This window comes from Eptatretus burgeri, chromosome 2 (genome assembly GCF_056783735.1).
Source record: "Eptatretus burgeri isolate ZD-2024b chromosome 2, Ebu_testis_v1, whole genome shotgun sequence".
NCBI classification, from domain to species: Eukaryota; Metazoa; Chordata; class Myxini; order Myxiniformes; family Myxinidae; genus Eptatretus; species Eptatretus burgeri.
In genome coordinates, this window is record NC_140962.1 from 58,768,452 (window position 1) to 58,779,446 (window position 10,995).

Below are 10,995 nucleotides of genomic sequence, written 5' to 3' on the forward strand. Positions count from 1 at the left end.
CTCCTCAAACAGGCCCATCGTATGGAGAAAGTTGATCGAAATCCCACACATCGAAGAGGTTGGTGGAACCAGGACTGTACGCAGTCTTCCATAACATACGTAGTAATTGTTGCTGTTCTCATCATGGTGGCTGTATTTTGTGTGATCCTTCTGTGTACTTTTATGTATTTTCATATTTCTTCAAAGTATTATTATTTTTTTATTTTGGGTACTCCTTCAGTGTCCTTCTAAAAGGTTCCTGCTGTTATGTAAAAACAATGGTTATCATTGGAACTGCTGTATTAAGCTCCCATTCACACTTCCTCAATCCCAGAAAGATGGGCCTTTAAAACTTGTATACTTGTGAGTAAACGGACACTTTTGTTCCAATTAATCTATCAGTTTTCCAAACCTACCATCATCAAAAATCAAGCCCAATCTGCAAACACTATGATATAGTTGAGTAAGGTTTCAAACAGGATGATATAGTTGAGTAAGGTTTCAAACAGGATGATATAGTTGAGTAAGGTTTCAAACAGGATGATATAGTTGAGTAAGGTTTCAAACAGGATAATATCATGGAGTAAGGTTTCAAACAGGATGATATAGTTGAGTAAGGTTTCAAACAGGATAATATCATGGAGTAAGGTTTCAAACAGGATGGTATAGTTGAGGAATGTTTCAAACAGGATGATATAGTTGAGTAAGGTTTCAAACAGGATGATATAGTTGAGTAAGGTTTCAAACAGGATGATATAGTTGAGTAAGGTTTCAAACAGGATGATATCATGGAGTAAGGTTTCAAACAGGATGATATAGTTGAGGAATGTTTCAAACAGGATGATATAGTTGAGGAATGTTTCAAACAGGATGATATAGTTGAGTAAGGTTTCAAACAGGATGATATAGTTGAGGAATGTTTCAAACAGGATGATATAGTTGAGGAATGTTTCAAACAGGATGATATAGTTGAGGAATGTTTCAAACAGGATGATATAGTTGAGTAAGGTTTCAAACAGGATGATATAGTTGAGTAAGGTTTCAAACAGGATGATATAGTTGAGTAAGGTTTCAAACAGGATGATATAGTTGAGTAAGGTTTCAAACAGGATGATATAGTTGAGTAAGGTTTCAAACAGGATGATATAGTTGAGTAAGGTTTCAAACAGGATGATATAGTTGAGTAAGGTTTCAAACAGGATGATATAGTTGAGTAAGGTTTCAAACAGGATGATATAGTTGAGTAAGGTTTCAAACAGGATGATATAGTTGAGTAAGGTTTCAAACAGGATGATATAGTTGAGTAAGGTTTCAAACAGGATGATATAGTTGAGTAAGGTTTCAAACAGGATGATATCATGGAGTAAGGTTTCAAACAGGATGATATAGTTGAGGAATGTTTCAAACAGGATGGTATAGTTGAGTAAGGTTTCAAACAGGATGATATCATGGAGTAAGGTTTCAAACAGGATGATATAGTTGAGGAATGTTTCAAACAGGATGGTATAGTTGAGGAATGTTTCAAACAGGATGGTATAGTTGAGTAAGGTTTCAAACAGGATGATATAGTTGAGTAAGGTTTCAAACAGGATGATATCATGGAGTAAGGTTTCAAACAGGATGATATAGTTGAGGAATGTTTCAAACAGGATGGTATAGTTGAGTAAGGTTTCAAACAGGATGATATCATGGAGTAAGGTTTCAAACAGGATGATATAGTTGAGGAATGTTTCAAACAGGATGATATAGTTGAGTAAGGTTTCAAGCAGGATGATATAGTTGAGGAATGTTTCAAACAGGATGATATAGTTGAGTAAGGTTTCAAACAGGATGATATAGTTGAGTAAGGTTTCAAACAGGATGATATAGTTGAGTAAGGTTTCAAACAGGATGATATAGTTGAGTAAGGTTTCAAACAGGATGATATAGTTGAGTAAGGTTTCAAACAGGATGATATAGTTGAGTAAGGTTTCAAACAGGATGATATCATGGAGTAAGGTTTCAAACAGGATGATATAGTTGAGGAATGTTTCAAACAGGATGATATAGTTGAGTAAGGTTTCAAACAGGATGATATAGTTGAGGAATGTTTCAAACAGGATGATATAGTTGAGTAAGGTTTCAAACAGGATGATATAGTTGAGTAAGGTTTCAAACAGGATGATATAGTTGAGTAAGGTTTCAAACAGGATGATATAGTTGAGTAAGGTTTCAAACAGGATGATATAGTTGAGTAAGGTTTCAAACAGGATGATATCATGGAGTAAGGTTTCAAACAGGATGATATAGTTGAGGAATGTTTCAAACAGGATGATATAGTTGAGTAAGGTTTCAAACAGGATGATATAGTTGAGGAATGTTTCAAACAGGATGATATAGTTGAGTAAGGTTTCAAACAGGATGATATAGTTGAGTAAGGTTTCAAACAGGATGATATAGTTGAGTAAGGTTTCAAACAGGATGATATAGTTGAGTAAGGTTTCAAACAGGATGATATAGTTGAGTAAGGTTTCAAACAGGATGATATAGTTGAGTAAGGTTTCAAACAGGATGATATAGTTGAGTAAGGTTTCAAACAGGATGATATAGTTGAGGAATGTTTCAAACAGGATGATAGAGTTGAGGAATGTTTCAAACAGGATGATAGAGTTGAATAAGGTTTCAAACAGGATGATATCGTTGAATAAGGTTTCAAACAGGATGATATAGTTGAGGAATGTTTCAAACAGGATGATAGAGTTGAATAAGGTTTCAAACAGGATGATAGAGTTGAGTAAGGTTTCAAACAGGATGATAGAGTTTAATAAGGTTTCAAACAGGATGATAGAGTTGAATAAGGTTTCAAACAGGATGATATAGTTGAGTAAGGTTTCAAACAGGATGATAGAGTTGAATAAGGTTTCAAACAGGATGATAGAGTTGAATAAGGTTTCAAACAGGATGATATCGTTGAGTAAGGTTTCAAACAGGATGATATCGTTGAGTAAGGTTTCAAACAGGATGATATCGTTGAGTAAGGTTTCAAACAGTACAATACAGTTGAGTAAGGTGAGGAGATGTGTGTCAGTTTCAATTTATATCGAAACAAAATCTCTTCCTCCTTCATCTTCTTCTCCACTTATAATTGTGCAACTCTTTCGATCCCTTTGCTCATCGATTTAGATTCAGAAAACACTTGCTATATTCATTACCTTTTTTTTTTCCAACATTTCCATTTTGTTCATATGACTAATATAGTGCCCGATCAAGCAATATTTATGATTATGCACTGCCTTTCACTCGTCTTGCAACACAGGTGAGTTCAGGATACAAAAAAGCAGCTGATATTTCAATAATTTATTCCAACAATTTTTTTTAAAAGTGTGAAGTTAATTTTTGGCCAGGTACTCTTTATAGTTTTTGCTCACCTGCCCATTAATCCAATGAGCTTATGTGATCGAGCAATGCCTGTAGGTGTAGGTAGGTTGGTAAGAGAGTGAGTCCGTAAACACTTCAGTCATTATCGATTGAACTAAACACACAATTTTGATAAATCCTGAACACAAGATTCATATCTGATGCCTAATGAAGGTGTATTAACTGAATCAAAATCTGCGCCCATTAATGGAGTCTCCGGAGGTGGTGGTTTTGTCCACCCTTGAGTGACTGTTTCTCCTGATCCATGTGAGATTCAGGACCCACGGTCCTATTTATATTATTCTACGACGGCAGAAATCCTATATAATAATAATGAGCGTGAAGGATACACACACGGACTGACACTCCTTTTATTAATAGATGAATGGATGCAATGTGAAAAATACCGATGAGAAAACTTGGTAATTGTATGTGTTTTTTTTTCCAATTTTTCTACCTTGGTTGACCTCCTTGTCATTACTGACCTGAGCTTGGAATTCCTATCTGAACAAATGATGCTGGGATTGCTTAGTCCCATCCTCTATACATGCCTGGTGTCGGCTTAATGGTTAGGGTGATGAGCTTGGGATCCCGCTCTGCTGCTGAATTAATACCAGGTGGGGTTGATTCTGCCTGTCATCCTTCCGAGGTCGGCAAAATGAGTGCCAGCATGCTGGTATCCTGTGTCGGAGTGGCGACCCGTCCAGGATTGTGCCCAATAGCCAAGGAGACTGCTTAGGCAGCAACAACGCTCTGCACAGAGTATGGTCCCAATTGGTGAAATGAAGTGGTTTGGAAATAAAGCAGGAGAATGGAGGTTTGAGTGTGGATGTTGGGAAATGATGGTTTGAGGATGTGTGTTTGAGTGTTTGGGAATGAGGAAGAGAACAATGGGGAAGGTTCTAACTGCATTCGCAATACATTCCCCTGTCCACTGACTGATAGAAGGGTTGGGGTAACCGAACTAAACAGAATCATTATGGAAATATCTCAACTTCAGGGTTCTTTTTCGTGTTCAATGTAACTCCTTGGGGTCTTTCCAAAACCACAACAATATTTATCATTATGATTATTATGCCATTTATCATTGTATGGAATTGACAGATTTTGTGGTTACAATAATTTTGATGAAAAATCTAACTTGTATGACATAGATGCTGGATTCAGGATTGGAGGAACATGCATCAAGAACCTAAAGAATGCTGATGGTATCCCCATGTTGGCAGAAAGTAAAAGAGAGTTGATGAAAAGAGGAGTTGAAAAAAGAGGCACATCCTCTTCAATCTCATTCTTCCCTCCACGTCTTCAAGACAGCTATTCACTCCCATCTCAGATTGTCCCCAATCCATAACCATGATCTTTTCAATTCTCATTAACCCCCTCCGCCCCCAACCTCCCTCCAGCTCAAGCCCTCCTCCTTCCAAATTTCCAGTTTTCCTTCCTGAGAGTTCCCTTCTGTATCCATCTTGTCCACAGCATGCATCCTCTCTTGCCCCCTTCTCCCATTCCTCCCCACACCCATTGTTTGTCCGTCTCCTCCTGTTTTGGCCTTGCGCTCTGCTGTGGGTGTTTCCTCTCTCTCTCTCTCTCTCTCTCTCTCTCTCTCTCTCTCTCTCTCTCTCTCTCTCTCTCTCTCTCTCTCTCTCTCTCTCTCTCTCTCTCTCTCTCTCTCTCTCTCTCTCTCTCTCTCTCTCTCTCTCTCTCTCTCTCTCTGTCTCTGTCTCTGTCTGTCTCTCTCTCTCTCTGTCTCTCTCTCTCTCTCTCTCTGTCTGTCTCTCTCTCTCTCTCTCTCTGTCTCTCTCTGTCTGTCTCTCTCTCTCTCTCTCTCTCTCTCTCTCTCTCTCTCTGCTGTTCCTTTTGTCCTATTGCATCCTGATCAGGTTCAGTGTACTCGTACTAGCTCTTCAATGAGGCTCGACTATGTATGCAATAAAAACTGCTGCAGACCATGAAGAGGGAAAGTGAAAAGGGTGGTCTTTATTTAAACTGGAACCGAGTTGACAAATATGTTACAAAACACAAACCAAGAGGAGGCTGCTGAATGATTTGGAATTTTCAGTTGCAATGTATGGATGTGAGTTGCAGACAGTGAAGAATAAAGAAAGGAAGAAGATTGACAGTATTTAAATGTGGTGCTGGAGAATGAGAACAAATAAATCAGTGCTTGAATAAATTGTACAGCCAGGTACATCCATTGCAAATGTACCTGCTAATTTTATTCCATTTGCAGCACGACCCGAGGCAAAACTGTTGGGAAAAATAAACAGTAAATGTAAATGAACTTGTAACCACAACGTTTTCTCGTGGTGGCTTATTTCCAAATTGTACTTTATCTTTAATATTCAGTTTAAGATTGCAAATGTTGATTAGAAAAAAAAAAATTAAAATTAATGCCAAAAAAATGAGTCAAGTGGGAACAGATAGATTTTCTTCTATTTTGTTTCTTTCCCAAATGATTAACAAGCACATGGAAAACTGCACCAAGGGGTCCAGATGTTAATGCTACTTTTATTTTGTTATCATTAGTTATTGTTTTAAAAAGTGTTGATTACATTGATTAGAGACGGTAAACATAACACATTTTCAACACTAACATTTAACCAGAGTTTTAACACAGCTGTTCACCAAGACCTCAGATATAATCACACCCCATCCATAATCATGATATTTACCCCCAAATTACCAAGCACTCCCTTTTTACAGGTTATTGTGACCCTCCCCCCCCCTGCCTCACTTATTTTCGTTTGTTTCTTTTCTGTATCATCCCCACTTTCCCTTTCTTCTCCTTACTGTGTTTCATTCAGCTTGTGTGCAGCTTGTTCACCCCCCCCCCATGTGTCCTTCTCCCCCTCCCCTTGATATCTCGCTCTCACTTATATTCTGCTCTTGGTGTTTCTTCCTTTCCATTTTGTTCCATTCCATTCTTCTCTAGCTCTTTCATGAGCCTTGATCATCTATCTATAATTCCAGCTATGTGTGTGTGTGTGTGACTGCTGTTTCTTGACAACCTCTGGTCCGATCTAATTGAAACTTGCCAGGTATATTGCTGGGGACCTGAGGATGTGCCTTTTCAAGGTTTTGATATTAATTGGACAAGAGCTTCCCAAGTTATGGCCATTTATTTACCAAACCAATGACAGGACACGTTGCTGCGTAGGCGTGGCCGATGGGGAAGAGAACCTCAGCCGCGTTCCCCATTACGGGTTACAACGTACGGACTTCCGGATAGTGATGACTTACTGTATTCTAATAATTTCTCGATTTCTTATGCGCATTTATAGATAGACACAATGCCCCAATCCAATCATCATTTAAGAGAGCGAAGGAACGGCCTGTGCAGTTGTTTGAAGTTAAAATTTTTTTTTTAATGTTTTTTTGGTTTGCACATACAGCCACGCAAGAGCAAAGGAACGACCTGTGTGGTTGTTTCTGGCATGCAGTTTTAAAGTTTTTTTTTTTGTTTTTTTTTTGCACGTATGGGCACGTACTAGTGTATACAAAGAAAAAAACTTGAAAAATGTAAGTGTACCACCTGAGTTGACTTTAATTTACAATGAGCAAATACCCATCACTTCGCTGATGGGAATACTCAAGGGGGGAGGGAGAAAAAGAGGGGGGAAGAGGGAGAGAGTGGTGGGGGGGGAGAGGAGGGAAGGAGAGTGAGAAGGGGTGGGGGATGGGAAGGCAGACATGCGGTGGAGCGTTGATTCCCGCCCAGTCGTGTCCTGAGGCAAACACCACCCAGACATGTCCATAGACAAACACCACGCAGACATGTCAATAGACAAACACCGCCCAGAAGCATCCAGAGACAAACACCTCCTGGACGCGCCTGGAGCCAAGCTGGCTGGAGACAAACACCGCCTTGAACTCATCCAGAGACAAACACTGTCCAGACAACACCACCGTCCGGATATGTCCAGAGACAAAGAGAAAGGGGAGGGAACAATGAGACGTGTGGGAGGAGGATGCTGCACTGTATTGGGAGGGGGGTAGAGCAAAGATGGGACAGAGGAAGAGAGGGAGAGATGGAAAGTGGAAGAGAGGGATTGATATATATATATATATATATATATATATATATATATATATATATATATATGCTTTATGAACACACACACACACACACACACACACACACACACACACACACACACACACACACACACACACACTTATTCGTATAGATTACTTCAGTAAGTGTTATTGCCCATAAGCTTTTGGAATACTTGCATCAACATTCTTGTAGAACTCTTCCAGTCGGGTTTGAAACCTCTTTCTCATTTTCCCAAAGCTGTCTGCTAAATCAGGATTTTTTCATGGGACAAACTTTTATTTTCATGCCATCCTCATCTTATGACAGTGCACAAAGCCTTAATCCATAACATCATGGATTATGACTCCAGAGAATAGGCTGTTACTTCTCATCTTGCCTCCCCCCTTGAGGATGTGAAACCCATGCTTTTGACATGTTATCGGATGCTGAGTTTCAGGGTATCCTTGAATGTTGTTGTTCATCATAAGCAGGTTGGTGGCCTTGCATTTTCATTTTTTTATACTGCCTATTTTGGTCTTGTTGGGGTGATGACCTGTCCATGTTTGTAATCCAAGCCAAAGAAACTGCTTCAACAGAACTCAGCCTCTGTATAGAGCAGGGTACATGATCTGATCGGCTTTTCTGGTCTTACACCTCCCACTCTCTCCCCTACCCCAACCCGTCCATCCATCCATTGGGACCATACTCTATGTAGAGCGTTAGTGCTGCCTAAGCAGTCTCCTTGACTATTGCACACAATCCTGGATGGGTCACCACTCCGACAAAGGATACCAGCAATCTGGCACTCATTTTGCTGACCTCGGAAGGATGACGGGCAGAGTCAACCCCACCTGGTATTAATTCAACAGCCGAGCGAGATTTGAACTCAGGATCCTAGGATCCCAAGCCCAACACCCTAACCATTAAACCAACACCAGGCACACCCCAAACCACTGCAACTCCGAGTCAAACTTGTTATACAAGGAACTTCAATGCGTACCCATCAAGCCTGCGCAATCATGCTGACAGCTCCGTACTCCCACATCCCCATCACTTCCAGATACATATCCAACTCAATTTTAAATCCACTGACTCTACTGCTCTTACCCTCTATATAACTTACCCTCGTAACTCCCTGACTTACTCTAAAACTGTGCCTCGTTGTCTCGTCAGTATCTATTCTGCTGAAAAATTATTCTGCACTTATTTTCTTGAAACCCTTCATCATGTTAAACATCTCAATCAAATCCCCTCGGAATCACCTCCTCTTTTTTTAATGCAAGAATTTTCTACCAGAAACCTTCCCAACTCTAAACTTAATGGTCACCCCATTGATTCATTCACCTCTTCTCTTAGCTATTCCCACTAGAATTTCAATTCTGCTGGACACTGCCACCTCATGGTCTTTACCCATTTCTATATCCCAGCTTCATTTACACCCATTGAAACCCTGTTCCCATCCTTCACTTGCAATTCTTCCTCTGGTGCTGTAATGAAAATGTACATTACATCTCATTATTTCTTGGACTGAAAGACTGAAGCAGTGTATGTTATTCTGCTTGCTATCTTGTAAAGATGTGTGGTCAGGCTTTATCAGTGCACATAGTACCATCCAATACCTGCATTAACGAAGAGGACAACACATACAATTGGGCATATGTGTATGACATATACTTATGACTCCTGTAAATCAATCATTGTTAAACACACTAACTAGAAGGATACTCAGTGGAGCGCATACCTCTGCCAGGTAATGCCTGATCCATGAGAACATATCGGGCCCAATACGTTTTTGAGATATCATGCTATATTTAGTTTTTGGCCCCATCTCTCAATGGTGAAGAATCACTTAAAAAATTAAATAATTCTCGTATCCAGATAAGGATTCGGATCTTCACCACAATCGAATCAATTCGTCCTTGTCACACACCCAACCTGTCCACCAAGTTTCATATAAATCCGTCCACAACGTTTTGAGATATCGTGCTATATCTCGTTTTTGGCCCCATCTCTCGATGGTGAAGAATCACTTTAAAAATTAAATAATTCTCGTATCCAGATCCGGAATCGGATCTTCACCAAAATCGAATCAATTCGTCCTTGTGACATAGCCAACCTGTCCAGCAAGTTTCATCCAAATCCGTTCACAATTTTTTGAGATATCGTGCTACATATCGTTTTTGGCCCTCTCTCTCAAGGGTGAAGAATCACTTAAGAAATTAAATAATTGTGGTATCCAGATCCGGATTCGGATCTTCACCAAAATCGAATCAGTTCTTCCTTGTCACACACCCAACTTGTCCACCAAGTTTCATCCAAGTTTCCTGTTAATAAATATGCTGCGATATCCTTGCTGTTAATAAGATGAAAATTTTGGAATTTCACAATACTCCGTGCAGATATAATAGGCCAACGCTCTCTGTCAGATCCCAGAAGGAGAGGAGAACATGTTCGTGAGTACACGGTTGCTCATTTTATTCACAAACTTGAACGAACGAGACGCAGAAAAACAGACTTTGTTTTGTAAAGAACTTGTTCTTCTGTTCTTCTGACGCATACCTTTATTTATAGGTAACCGATAGCTCTGCGTAGGCAAAAATAAATAATCCGGGTTACGTGCATGAAATAAAAACATACCTATACTGTTTGTAATCAAAACATCTCACTGTACTGGAAAACGTGGGGACAGATACACTGTACTGGAAAACGTGGGGACAGAAACACTGTACTGGAAAATGTGGGGACAGAAACACTGTACTGGAAAATGTGGGGACAGAAACACTGTACTGTAAAACGTGGGGACACCAACACGTACTGAAAAACGTGGGGACACCAACACCGTACTGAAAAACGTGGGGACACCAACACCGCACTGTAAAACGTGGGGACACCAACACGTACTGAAAAACGTGGGGACACCAACACAGCACTGAAAAACGTGGGGACAGAAACACTGTATTGGAAAACGTGTGGACAGAAACACTGTACTGGAAAATGTGGGGACAGAAACACTGTACTGGAAAACGTGGGGACAGAAACACTGTACTGGAAAACGTGGGGACAGAAACACTGTACTGGAAAACGTGGGGACAGAAACACTGCACTGGAAAACATGGGGACAGACACACTGTACTCGAAAACGTGGGGACAGAAACACTGTACTGGAAAACGTGGGGACAGAAACACTGCACTGGAAAACGTGGGGACAGAAACACTGGACTTTAAAACGTGGGGACAGAAACGTGGGGACAGAAACACTGCACTGGAAAACGTGGGGACAGAAATACTGGACTCAAACGTGGGGACAGAAACACTGTACTGGAAAACGTGGGGACAGAAATACTGCACTGGAAAACGTGGGGACAGAAACACTGGACTCAAACGTGGGGACAGAAACACTGGACTCAAACGTGGGGACAGAAACACTGGACTCAAACGTGGGGACAGAAACACTGTACTCGAAAACGTGGGGACAGAAACACTGTACCCGAAAACGTGGGGACAGAAACACTGTACTGGAAAACGTGGGGACAGAAACACTGTACTGGAAAACGTGGGGACAGAAACACTGTACTCGAAAACGT